This window comes from Hyperolius riggenbachi, chromosome 3, assembly GCF_040937935.1.
Source record: "Hyperolius riggenbachi isolate aHypRig1 chromosome 3, aHypRig1.pri, whole genome shotgun sequence".
NCBI lineage: Eukaryota > Metazoa > Chordata > Amphibia > Anura > Hyperoliidae > Hyperolius > Hyperolius riggenbachi.
Genome location: NC_090648.1, coordinates 165,169,293 through 165,182,437, shown reverse-complemented (window position 1 = coordinate 165,182,437; position 13,145 = coordinate 165,169,293). Strand labels below are relative to the sequence as shown.

The following is a 13,145-nucleotide window of genomic DNA, read 5'->3' as shown; positions in this document are numbered from 1 at the left end:
CACACGAGTATAACAACAATTCAAATCTAATCTTTGCACATGGGGTCTATGCAGGCCCACTCCTCCTCCCACGTTGCAGTGTAAGCACAGCGAATCAGTGTATATTTTTCCTGCTCCAACGCTGCATCAGGTCACCTCTTCACCCTGACAGTCGCACTCTCTATGGTGCTATCCTCCACCTCCCAATGCATGTCATGTGATCGGGATGCAGGTATGCAGCTGTGATACAAGTCTGAAGAGTCTGTGTGAATGACTGGCTGTTAGGTAAGAAACACATTAGCAAGCTAGTCTGTAGGCAGATAGGACATATTTTGATCTTTTAGTAGCGATGCACCATTCTCCATAAGAAAACCATTGACAGAAGAACAAAAGGTTACTGCAAGTTATAAAAACATACGGCTGTGCGCTGTGTTCACGCGGTTATCACGAGGGATGAATCATACTTCCACGTTGTGGATAGGCTGAAGGACGAACCCACCCAGTCACAACAAGTACTGAGCATGCGTGGCACGTGATATGGTTATATAACATTGTGTTGCAATAAGCGCGTAACCCTGAATTAACTGTTTCAGGAATTGCACGTTCACACGGGACTTAACCAGAACTAGTCCTGTTCATGAGAATATTGACTATAAGTCATCCAATCATAGCAAGGCTCATGCCTGAGCATCCCCAAGATGCAATCGGGAAAATGGGTGGAGCTATGAGTATAAGAAAGAGAGATTTCCCTTGCTCTGATGGGACTCTCCACTACTGACGAGTTGTGTGATGTTGTGTATGCGCTGCCTCCTGACGATCGCTGGTCCCCCGATACGGAGTGATGATGCAATATCCGGTAATGTATTGATTCTTTACTCTATTACTTATCCATGATTCACTGCTATACCTGTAAATAATGTAAATAATTGAATAAATATCCTACTACAGTGTGAAGTCGTAAGCTATGTATTTACCTAGTCTGTGTGCTAGTGTGAGTCGAGTGTGAGGCCTTAGCAACGCCAAAAACATAGCATTACATAAATGGCGACGAGGATGACTTTTGACCTCTGAAATATATTGCCTATGATTCTGTGGGTCTCTGGGTGTAATTTTGCAAAATTTGGCATTTTGCCAGTTAGTGGGGCAAGTAATCTAAATCTTTGTAAAATTGCCCCTGTATGGTATATGGACTTGATACTTGATATATATATATCTTAGGACAGATTACAGGTGTGGGAAAAGTTTGGAGTCGATAGCTCCTCCCACTTAGTTTCAAGTCAAGATATCTTTTGAACTAAGCAAAATTTATCTGTGGGAAGTTTGACCATTGGTGTCTAGAAATTGAGGGGCACCTCTGGTCAAAGCCACGCCCAGTTGGCAGTGTGCCAAAAGTAAGGCAATATGTTTAAGAAAAAGGCCAAATGCCTAAAAGAACCTGCGGAGATCCCCGGCTGGACCGAGTCTCCGTATAATATTATAGCAGTAGAATTAGCTAGCCATGGGTTGGTAGAATTGTGGGATAAGCAGTTGAAAGAATCAGAACCGGTTGATTTAGTTCAAGTACTTGAGAAACTCCCTACCAAGGTAGGTGATGCAGTTACCCCAGCTAGAATTAGCTGGGTGTTGGCCTCTGCATATCGTGGTGTGCACAAGCGATTGCAGAAGGCGTTCCAGGATCAAGAAAAGGCGGAACAGGCTCAACTTGAGGTTGAGGGACGCTGCCTGATGCTGGAATATAGTGTTTCCCCGTTAAAGCGGGTGATGTTGTTGCTCTCTCTAGATGTAGATAAGACTCTAGGGGGGGGCCCTGTTAAGGCGGGGCATGATGTCGCTCTCGGGCGGCATAGTGGGATGTTGTTGACAGCTTATAGAAAGCTTCAACAAAGATTGTGTAAGTTGAAAGAATCAGAATCCCTCAATGTTGTTACTTTACTTGAGGGTATTCCTGTTGGAAAAAGGGTAGTCCTGTTAGAAAAAGGAACTAGAGTAGGATGACAGAGTGATAGTTGCACAAGTGTCATCACAGGCAGCTGCAGATAAATACCAACATGTAACAGAATCTGCAGCTGGTAAAATAAATGTACTGGAGGAAGTAGCTGGGGAAGAGGCTCCTGTGATGACACATTTTGGATTGTTATCAGTGGAGCAGGGAGCTTCTGTGAATAAAAGGAAGCCAAACTCTGCCACTGATCATTGCACAAGAAATAGGACAATGTGCATTGAACTGGAATTGGAAGTGTTTAGCACAAATGTATTTTGTTCCATTTGAAAAGATTAGGAATAGCTGGGAACTTTCTTTAGGTTGTTACTGCTGGTTTTGTCCCTCTTAAGGAAAACCCCATATTTTTAATGATAAAATATGGATGGGAAAAAGGGGCAGAGAGTAACCTGACAGTGAATCTCAGCTTTTACTACTACGGTTTTTAATACAGTCTGTGTCTTTGTTGGTAGATTTCGGAGTATAATCTTGGAGTGCTGTGTTTAAAATTGTAAAGCAAATTCCTTAAAGTGACAGTATCTGACTGCACTGGCAGAGTTGAAATGGTAATATAATCTGGACAAGACAGGTGGGTTAACATTGTTGTTTCTAGTGAATGTTTTATATGGTGAATCCGTTATAGCGAGTCCTGATTAATCGTGTATTCATATGTCTGTTTTTTGTTTAATTGAATGCATAGAGGAATGTTTAAAAAAAATGCATTTGTGCACGGGCGGTGAGTGCTCCTAGGGAATGTATGCGAGCCAGTGAGTGTTTGAGATGTTGCTCTCCTCAGCTGGGGGTGCTTGGCAAGCATTATTTTTTCATTCAGGAGTACATGCTGTAAAAAAAATATATTGACCTTTAACTCTTACTTCATGGGACATGCATCTTGTTTGATAAAATAAATGGTTAAAGAGGTGAGAAATAGTAAAGCAACTTTCTTGTGTGTGTGCGTTGTGAATCACTGTGTGTTGTGCTGGGTTTCGCTAGAACTTCCAAATCCCTGCAAATGCTCACTTTTTATTTACAGGGTTAAATGTGATTATGATGTCACGGGGACATCTGCCAGCAAATTTTCCCCTGGTTTCTAGCTATAATTGTGCAGGAGTGAAATTGTTTACTTGTTGAGCTGAAAGCTAGATTAGATGAGACTGTGTGAAAGAAATAGAATTGTGAAGTCTATTATGGCAATGTAGCATGAATATATTGCGTAATTAGACTGAAAAACTTTTTTATATAATATGCCTGTGTCTCTGCGTCTATTCAGAGTTTTTTTTTTTTTTTTTTTTTTTTTTTTTTTTGCACTGCACATGTGCAGGGAGGGGCGCAGAAACACTGGGGAAAAGTTGAGGGGGGATAGGGCCAGAGGCGGCCAGCGTGTGCGCAACGGTGTATGAGGGCACGCGCGTGGCGGGTGCATGTGCACAGCGGGCACATGCATGCGCAGCGAAAGGCCTAGCTTGGTTTTTTTTTTTAAACGGGCCAAGGTCATTAGTTACTAAATGAGATTTGTTTGTCTTGCAGAGAAATGCCTGGTTTCTCTAGGGTTGAATGTTGTACTGACTAGCTGAATGGCATGAAGTGGCAGAATGTGTTGATGCTGAAGTGTGAATTGAGTTGTTTCTAATGAATTGTATGAAGTGTGCTTTGAGACCTTACTGATATAGAGTGTATTATATGTTCAAGAATACCTCTGTTAAAGATGCTAGAATGTATGCATATTGTAGTTTAAAATAATACAAACAAACTGTGAAGATGACAGATTTTTGTTTACACCAGAAACTAGCTGGTGGGGTGGTTAAAGTAGAAACGATTCCTTATTGGAAAATGCATAAGGATGCGGTAGCTCCATATAGGGGAACACCTGTGTCAGCTGGGTTGGATTTGCATGCTTTACAAGTTGTTATCATTAACCCCTCGCAGGTTACAACCATTCCCACAGGTATAGGATGTAAAATACCTGACTAACATTATGGGCAAATAGCTACCCAATCCAGTTTTGCTCAGAAAGGAGCTATAGGGATAGGAGGAGTAATTGACTCCGACTATCAAGAATAAATTAAAGTGATCATGATTAACCTGGGAAATAGTGAGTTAATTATTGGAAAAGGAGAGAGGATGGGTTAAAGTTTTTAGGGGAGGACACTGTGTATACACAGGCCAAAGAGTTGTATAGCCCAGGTTCTCCTGAGGGCCCTTTTACACTTAATGCGCTGGTATGCATTAGTAGTAGTACGCATACAATTTTGTTGTTGTTTGTTTTTTCTTGTTTTTTGTTGTTGTTGTTTTTTCCCCAATGGCAATGCACTGTGAAAAGATTTCAATGTTTTTTCAGTGTATGGTGTGAAAGAGGCCATAGGGGGACACGGACGCTGGACTGTACATCAGTTGTTATTTTTTGATTACAGTTAACAGCAGCTGATTAAGTGTAAAGGGACCCTAATTCCTTTATTTGTAGAGAGGGAAGCCCATCAGTAAAGGGTGATGAATATTTTGGTTCTACTAATACAGTAAATGTTGGAGCTAAAATGTGGGTCAGAATCCCCAAGGACCGCCTCCTCCAGCAGATGTGATTGCAGTAGGCAAGGACCGAACTCTGCTGGAGGCCAGAACAGGAAAAGTGGGAATATATCCCACAGGAAAAATGTTATTTGCAAGAATAAGTCACACTTGTTTGGGTTTTTTGCAGATTGATCTCCATGTCTATGGCATTGTCCTTGGAATCCTTGGTATCGTGTGGTTGGAAAGCTGTGGCGTTAATGCATGGACTTCAGGTAGTCGAGTAACCGATACAGGGGATCCACGGTGACTTTCGTGTGGGGAAATAAAACCAAGAGTTGTCTACAGAGAAACTTTACCTGTAATGCTAGGCAAGCATGTGACATTCTCAATGCTACTTTCAATGGAACATGTCTCGGTGGGGCCTGCTTTGATATTTGTGGATATGATGGATGCGAAAGTGGACCCTGGGCATATAAAGAGACTACCTTCCACTTGTGCAAAGGTGGGGCAACATGCCTAAAAGACTGTGATTCATGCTAAAATCACGTTTCCAGCTGCCATAAACTGTTCTAAACCACACCAAATACGAAGAGAGTGGTATGACACTTTGTTAGGAGGATATGGGACATTGACTGGAACTCTTAATAGTTTTGATATTGAAACATTAGCAAATAGATTGCATAACGTTGGAAGTAAAATAAATGATGTCTTAATTTTACAAGCTAAATGGATGCCAACTATATGGGCGCCATTTAAGTTACAAGCTAAAATAGATGATGATTTGCTTGACTTAATTAACGCAAGTGCCTCTGTTATGTATGAAACAGATGTTGATATAACTAGAATTGTAAACTGGACTATCTGTTCCATGCAAACCTTACAACAGCAACAACAGAAAGGGTTATTTCAAACTATGTTGTTGACTGGAAATGAGGAGGTTTGGAGGACCGTGTTCAGTTCCATGATAAGAACTGATCACTGGACAGATATCAAAGCACCTAAAGTGATGTGCAATGATACATTTTGCATGGGACAATTGACACTTTACAATGTTACTAAAAGTGGTATAATGTGTAAGTATGTTATTTTGCCATTATTAATTGGGCCAGAAGGTGATCAGCACTTCTGGGTACCTACGTTTTATGGACAGGTTATTGATGACAGCAACAGAACACATGATTTGACTTTTTGTGATAATACTTTAAACAGTAAAATATGTAAGTTACAGTCTACTGCATATGAACCTTGTTTGTTACAGAACACTGTAAACAAATGTGGGTGGACCATAATGCCTATAACATACCGCTGGATGGTGGAAATAACACCTCAAGTGGTATGTGTAGTGACAGATCATCAGGTGGTCCCTAAAATGAGGGTGCCTTTTGCAGGATGCATACACAATATCACTGTATTCCAATGGGAAAATGAAACTTTTATGTTGATGCCAGACATAACGTTAACTACAAAGGTTTCCTGGCAAGGCCAAGGTTTGGAAGTTCCCAATTGGGATCTAAACCTGACTAAACTAAAGCGGATTGTTGAAAAATCTAACGGAAGTGAAAAAGTGCTATTAAAAAGTTGAATAGAAGTATAATCGTACACCAGCTCAGTACTGCCGTGATTGCAAACAAAATTGTTAAAGTGGGCTCTGCCATAGCAGATGCCACCTCTCACCATTGGTGGGATGTATTTATGGGTTATTCGCCATCAGCAGAAACAATGATGAAGTGTATAGTTCATCCTATTTTTTGATTGTAATGATTGTTATAGTTATCCTATCCAGATGGAACTGGTATGTGGCATATGGGATCTGTTGTAAGAGGAAAAAAATTGTCATGGTTTCATATGTTAATGGTCATCACTAAGGACCGAATGTGATACAAGTCTGAAGAGTCTGTGTGAATGACTGGCTGTTAGGTAAGAAACACATTAGCAAGCTAGTCTGTAGGCAGATAGGACATATTTTGATCTTTTAGTAGTGATGCACCATTCTCCATAAGAAAACCATTGACAGAAGAACAAAAGGTTACTGCAAGTTATAAAAACATACGGCTGTGCGCTGTGTTCACGCGGTTATCACGAGGGATGAATCATACTTCCACGTTGTGGATAGGCTGAAGGACGAACCCACCCAGTCACAACAAGTACTGAGCATGCGTGGCACGTGATATGGTTATATAACATTGTGTTGCAATAAGCGCGTAACCCTGAATTAACTGTTTCAGGAATTGCACGTTCACACGGGACTTAACCAGAACTAGTCCTGTTCATGAGAATATTGACTATAAGTCATCCAATCATAGCAAGGCTCATGCCTGAGCATCCCCAAGATGCAATCGGGAAAATGGGTGGAGCTATGAGTATAAGAAAGAGAGATTTCCCTTGCTCTGATGGGACTCTCCACTACTGACGAGTTGTGTGATGTTGTGTATGCGCTGCCTCCTGACGATCGCTGGTCCCCCGATACGGAGTGATGATGCAATATCCGGTAATGTATTGATTCTTTACTCTATTACTTATCCATGATTCACTGCTATACCTGTAAATAATGTAAATAATTGAATAAATATCCTACTACAGTGTGAAGTCGTAAGCTATGTATTTACCTAGTCTGTGTGCTAGTGTGAGTCGAGTGTGAGGCCTTAGCAACGCCAAAAACATAGCATTACAGCAGCACAGAGGGAGTAACAGATGGAAGGAAGAGGAGAACCAATGCAGCACTGGAGCATATTACATTGCTCCCTGCAATTGCTCTGCATGTAGGGGGGCAAAGGCGTATAAGGACGTGTGTGACAGGCCACAAGCGGGGTTCTTGTTATGCCCCTGCTTTGTCACATTTATACAAACCTTTTTCTGCATCATTATTTACATTTTATAATCAGGGATGGATGGGTGCCTACGTCACTAATCCTCTGAAATATGTAAAAAGTGCTGATCAAGACTGACTGTTTTGCTTTATTGCTGTATCTATTAACTACATTTTCACAAGATTCTGCTGACAAGGACCAGACTTGTTGCTTTTCTTCTGCCTTCAAGTGGGGCTCATTTTCCTCACAGAGGGCCTGATTCACAAAGCTTTTCTGTTAAATTATCTCACCTTATCTATTAACTCACAGTTTATCTTATCTCTCCTTAAATGACTTAACTCATGATTTACCTCTCCTTATGTAACTTAAATCATGGTTTATCCCGCCCTATTTGACATAACTCATGGTTTAGCTTTCCTTATTTTACATAACTCATGGTTTACCTCTCCTTATTTGACATAACTCATGGTTTAGCTCTCCTTATTTGACATAACTCATGGTTTAGCTCTCCTTATCTATTTATCTCATGAATTATCTCTCCTTATTTGTTTATCTTATGCATTAACACTCCTTACAGTTAAAGTGAAAAATAAGTAACCTTTGTGAATCAACCCCAATAAGTCCATTTCTGAGTACATAACAGGCTATTATTGACATGAAATAAAGTTCAGTCAGTGAATGGAGCCTTTTCCTTGAGAAATTATCAGAAGGAACCCAGTTACTTATACGCTATTAAATACGACTGTAGAGGAGGACATCTTGACATTTCAACAGCATGCTGGTCTGGCCCGCTCCCCATGTGTGATCCATATTACTAAAGAGCAAAGTGGAAGTAAAAGACATTTGATGGGATTAGAGCCAATTAGCTCAGTCATGTTCTTGAATGTAGATCAGTAATTCCAAGAAACCATCCAGAGAGTGATAATGCTTTCTAACAATCCCTTTTCAAGATTCACTTTGGTTGAAGTGATGGAAGGGATTTAATAACTCCATTAAATTCTACAACATATTCTTTTTTTGATAGTCAATGGGATCAGCTAATAATTACATTGTAGAGAAAAGAAAATCAGAAAGCCTTCTAATATGTTCCCCTGAGCCTCCATCAGAAAGTTATATAGCAGCGTATTTAAAACTCTGTAAATGGGGGAAATATAGTTAGTTAAACTGAAATAGGTGTTGCATAAATTAATAACAATTTTGTGCTTTGTGCTGCGTAACAGTGAGCAAATGTATTCACAGTGAATGCAGCTTGCACCAGTGTAGGTATAGAATCACTGAGCACATTTCTGCTGTGTAATTAGCTTTTCTTGTGAACTGGTAAAGGGCTGATTTAAAGATACCCTTGCAGGAGAAAATTCTTCTGTGTTAGTAATTAGCTTTTGTTGTGCCCTGGTAAAGGGCAGGGCCCGATCATCCACAAGGCAATTCTAGGAAGTTACATTGGGCCTGGAGAGAGTCTAGGGGCCTGGTGGACACTAGCCTCCACCAAACCTTACTTGAAAAAGCAAGGTGATTGTCAGCAGTGAGCAAAAACTGCTATCTAGCCTAGGGCCCCAATTCATCGTAATCCATTTCTGTAAAGGGCTGATTTGGAGACATCCTTGCAGGAGAAATTAGAGCTTTTCAGGATGGACAGCAGGACTCCTGAGGCATTAGACACCTCATTTGGGTGACGGGACTGATAGTTTATTCAGGTGCTACCATAGACTGCAATGTAAGTTTGTGGTTATGGTTTGTTGCGTGATTGAGTTGGGTGCTGGAGTTCGGCTATCAGCACAACATGCGATGGGGTATGGAATTGTCACAGGGGTTCAGTTACTATATAGCCAAACTCTGAATCTGCTGAGAAGCAGCTAGAGTCGAGGAACAGTATTGACTATATGTATAACCATTTACCTTTATCAGCTGTGATGGAGCGTTATCACCTGGAGTGCTTGAAGGGTTCATGTTAGGCTTAGTAATAGGTGGGTCAGGGTTAAAAAACAGTGTTAGGCATAATTATAGAGTTAGTGTTTGGTAATAGGGTTAGAAATTAGTGTAATGCTGGGCATACATGGTTTATTTTATATTATCAATCAAGTAACTTGTCTATATATCTTATCTAAAGTTTAGATTAGTTTACACAGCATATCTAGCTGCCAAAGTGTATGATTATTTATTCCTGTGATACAATGAATAACATGCAGCCATGTTCTGTTTGTCACATTGTCAGAGGCTAAGGGCTGGAGATGCTATCAGCTTGCCTGTGTGTAAATTCAGTCCCCTCTCCTCCTCCCTCCTCCCCTCTGCCTCTGAAATCTCTGGCTAGTAACCTCCTCCTCCTGCCCAGACTGAGCTCCTGTAAGCTCTTGCTACTGTCTGAAAATGCCAAGGCTCTCTGAAAAGCTGTGGGCGAGGCTTGTTTAGTTTATAGGGAATTAGAGTATTAAAACAAAAACAAAAAAGTATTTGGCTTGAGGAATGTCCTATAAACAATAGGAAAGGAACACAATTATGCAATGAGTAAAAGTTTATCTCGGATCCACTTTAAGGTGAGAGACACATGGATACACATATTTATTTCCTTTTAAACAATGCCTGGCTGTCCTGCTGATCCTCTGCCTCTAATACTTTTAGCCAGAGCCCCCGAACAAGCATGCTGATCAGGTTCTCTGACTCAAGTCTAACTGGATTAGCTGCATGCTTGTTTCAGGTGTGTGTTTAGACCCTACTGACCAAAAAGATCATCAGGACTGCCAGGCTGTTATTCTTAAAAAAAGGAAATAGATATGTCAGCCTCTATATGTCTCTCACCTTGGGTTCCCTTTAAGATTACATTGACATTAACGCTCAGTAAGGATGTACTGCTTGTTAGCGCCACACAAAGGATACAGATGTTCTTGAAGCAGATATAAGGTGTTCCTGGAGATCCCTCCTGGCTGTTTTGTCACTGTCAGAATAATCTGTTGTTCTGCCCATTTGGGTTTCCTCAGTCTCTGCTTGTGGAGCACCTGCGAATGTCAACAACAGAGAAGAGCACAAAATGAGCCTCACTTGTGAAATGCAGGCTATAATTTCAGCACATAGCAAGACACGTGCACCTGCTGACAATGAATAGCATTATCCCATATGCAACTTGCCCACATTTCTCTCCGAGCTTTTAAAGCGCCAGCACAATAGGGGTTGAATGACTGCGTGTTTCAGGCTTGCGGGGAGGGTGCCATTTTTTTTTCCTGCCTGTAATAATAACATCTGCAAAATCTATTTTTAAGGAAATTGCTGCACTAAAAGCATTCCTATCAAAGTACTCCCAGCATCCTCAGCACGGGATACAAAGGGAAGAGGGAGGGTTACAAATAGGCATTACTGAAGGTGCAATCCACCAAAAGTGGATAAAAGCCTGGACCATTTTCATGGCACTTGGCAACCCCACTGAGGGACATGTTTGCTCTGGCTCAGCTGTTCAAAATGCAAAGATACATTGTCCCAATTTTCTGATTAAATCCTGACATATCTGGCTATAAAGCGAGTGTTCTTGTGCATTGCTATATGCTATAGGCACATATTAGTGTGTGCTGCTTGTTTTGTAGGTATCCAATGTTGTGAGTATTTACTCTTTTTAAAGAAAGAGTTGTTTATATGGTTATGTTTATGTTTGGAAGCCCAATAAAAGGCAAGCAAACCCCAGAAACCTGCAACTGCCTGCAACCTGGCAAGAGGTAAAACTCCATCTAGGTAAATGCAGTCAGCAGACAGGGTACCCATACCCATTCTGCCTCCGTGTGCATGGAACAGGCAGAGGAAGGATCAAGCCATTAGAGTATATTGAACCCTATGGGCAGCACTACAACAGGATACACCGCTTTCAAGCTACTTCAGCACATAGAAAAGCAGCTGCAAAGGAATATGTCACATCCAGCTACAATTCCAAAACAATAGTCTATACTACAAGAGCTCTGCTGCATAAGCTTCCATGAAACCTAACATCAGCAAGGAAGGCGTCCATCCTCCTCCTGCTTGGGTTGTACACATTAATCAGACCTGAACTCAGAACTTCCTCTTTTCTAAGATAAGTAACATCATAATAACCATTAAAAACATGCTTATTTGTTGCAGTTGATAGAAAACCTGCAATAAATCTGCAGTGTGGCTACTTCCTGCTTTGATGGAAGCAGAATTGGGTTAACACCCTGTGTTTACAAATAAGCTGCTCTGCCATGGACTGCTGAGATTCCTGTGCTGACACAGCTCAGAGATCAAATTACAGTTGTGATTAGTCACAGATGAGGGGAATTAAACAGGCTAAACTCTCTAAATACGTACAGGGTGGATTCATCTGTGTTTTCCTTGTGCTGTGCATGAGTTCAGGTCCACTTTAAAGCAGCAATAAAGAGTTGATTCAGCACTTGTGCATCCATATCCTTATCTTGCTGGGATAACGGGATAGGGGAAGGATCTGCCCCTCCTATGTGAGTCAATCTGCAGTGTGAAGTAATCTGATGTCTGAGTGAGGTCAGAGATAGAGCCCTTGCACTTAACACATGCAATAGTGGCAAGAAGTAACTATTTAAAAAATTATTTATTTTCCTTTTTTTTTTTACTTTAATACAATTTAACATATTTAGTAAAAAAAATATTGGAATTATATATAAATACACAAATAAATGGTGGGTAAAGCAACGTCACTAAAAGTAATTTTGCAGACAACAACTGGGCAGCAATGTCCTAAAAGACGATGTTGTCCAAAGCAGAGCAATAACAAACTTTCAAGTGCTAACCGAGGTGCAAAGTTCAGGATTTGGCACATCTTCCAATGCAAGAATAAACAGTAGAACTTGAACTTTTTTCTTTAATCAAACATGACATAAGCTTTCTTAACTGGAAGAGAAGATGTGCAAATCCTCCAGAGAACAATTTGTAAAAATGGTGTGGAAAAATAGCAATTAGCGCTTTGCCTAATAATATCAGTTGCCAAGTGGGGATCAGTTCCCCGCCCTGTCTAGCAAATATCACGTATACAGTCAATTAACCCACGGCGCTTGTCTTAAACCGTACCCAAACCAAACATTTTTTTAATTCAAAATATTTAGTTGCACCACTCTGACACATACAAAGATAAATAAACACTCCTTCAAGCCTATGAGCATTTCAGTGCATGCTTTTCACCCTTCTCTTTTCATAACTAGGGTTATACAGGTGGCAGCCATTACTTCTGAGCTTAGTAGGAGGTTTTAGATCATGGGTGTGTTTCTCATCAGCTACCCTCCCTCACTGGGGCGTCGTCTATGTGAAATCTCACACAAGCTGAGATCACCTCCCCTGTGACATCATCAGTAGCACCCTGTGTTTTGCGTTTATTTTTTTATCTCCTCCACCAGTCTGCCGGATTCTGTCCCGGCAATATGAAAGGAAGAGAGGGGTTCCTCCAATAAATGTAAAATATTTTATATTTGTCATCATGCAGCTGAAAAAAGGCTGCTATTTATTATTATAAGTTAGAAAATAGATTTTATTTCTGAAATGTTGTATTTTTAATTTGGGTCCACTTTAACAATGCATTGACATTAGCACACTCAATGCAGTGAGTTAAAAAGAAAAAATAGCTAAGAAAAATAAAAAGTTCACCGTCTTTATGGCTAATTTTTTTCATTAAAGCTCCACAACTTGTAGATTTGTACTGTCCTACACTTGTGAGACTCTGGACATCTACACAAGAGGACATTTCCAAAACTGTGGAAAGAGACAGTGAACAGTCAACTCAAATGTAGAGGTCACAGTATTTCATATTATATTATATTACTAGTAGACCTAAACCCGTTTAAAAACGGGCTCTAGGTCTGTGTTTAAACCCCCGCCTCCCTCCCCTCCCCTTCCCTCTCATCCTCCCCTCTCATCCT

The 13,145-nt window shown here is 40.7% G+C and overlaps 1 long non-coding RNA gene across 1 annotated transcript; it reads left to right on the top strand.

Moving 5' to 3' along the window:
- Window positions 1–317: 317 nt before the first annotated feature.
- On the top strand, window positions 318–7,044 carry LOC137563115 (uncharacterized). Its single transcript, XR_011030259.1, has 3 exons — window positions 318–835; window positions 2,431–2,546; window positions 4,650–7,044. It is a non-coding gene; the product is annotated as an uncharacterized lncRNA (long non-coding RNA).
- Window positions 7,045–13,145: the final 6,101 nt, after the last annotated feature.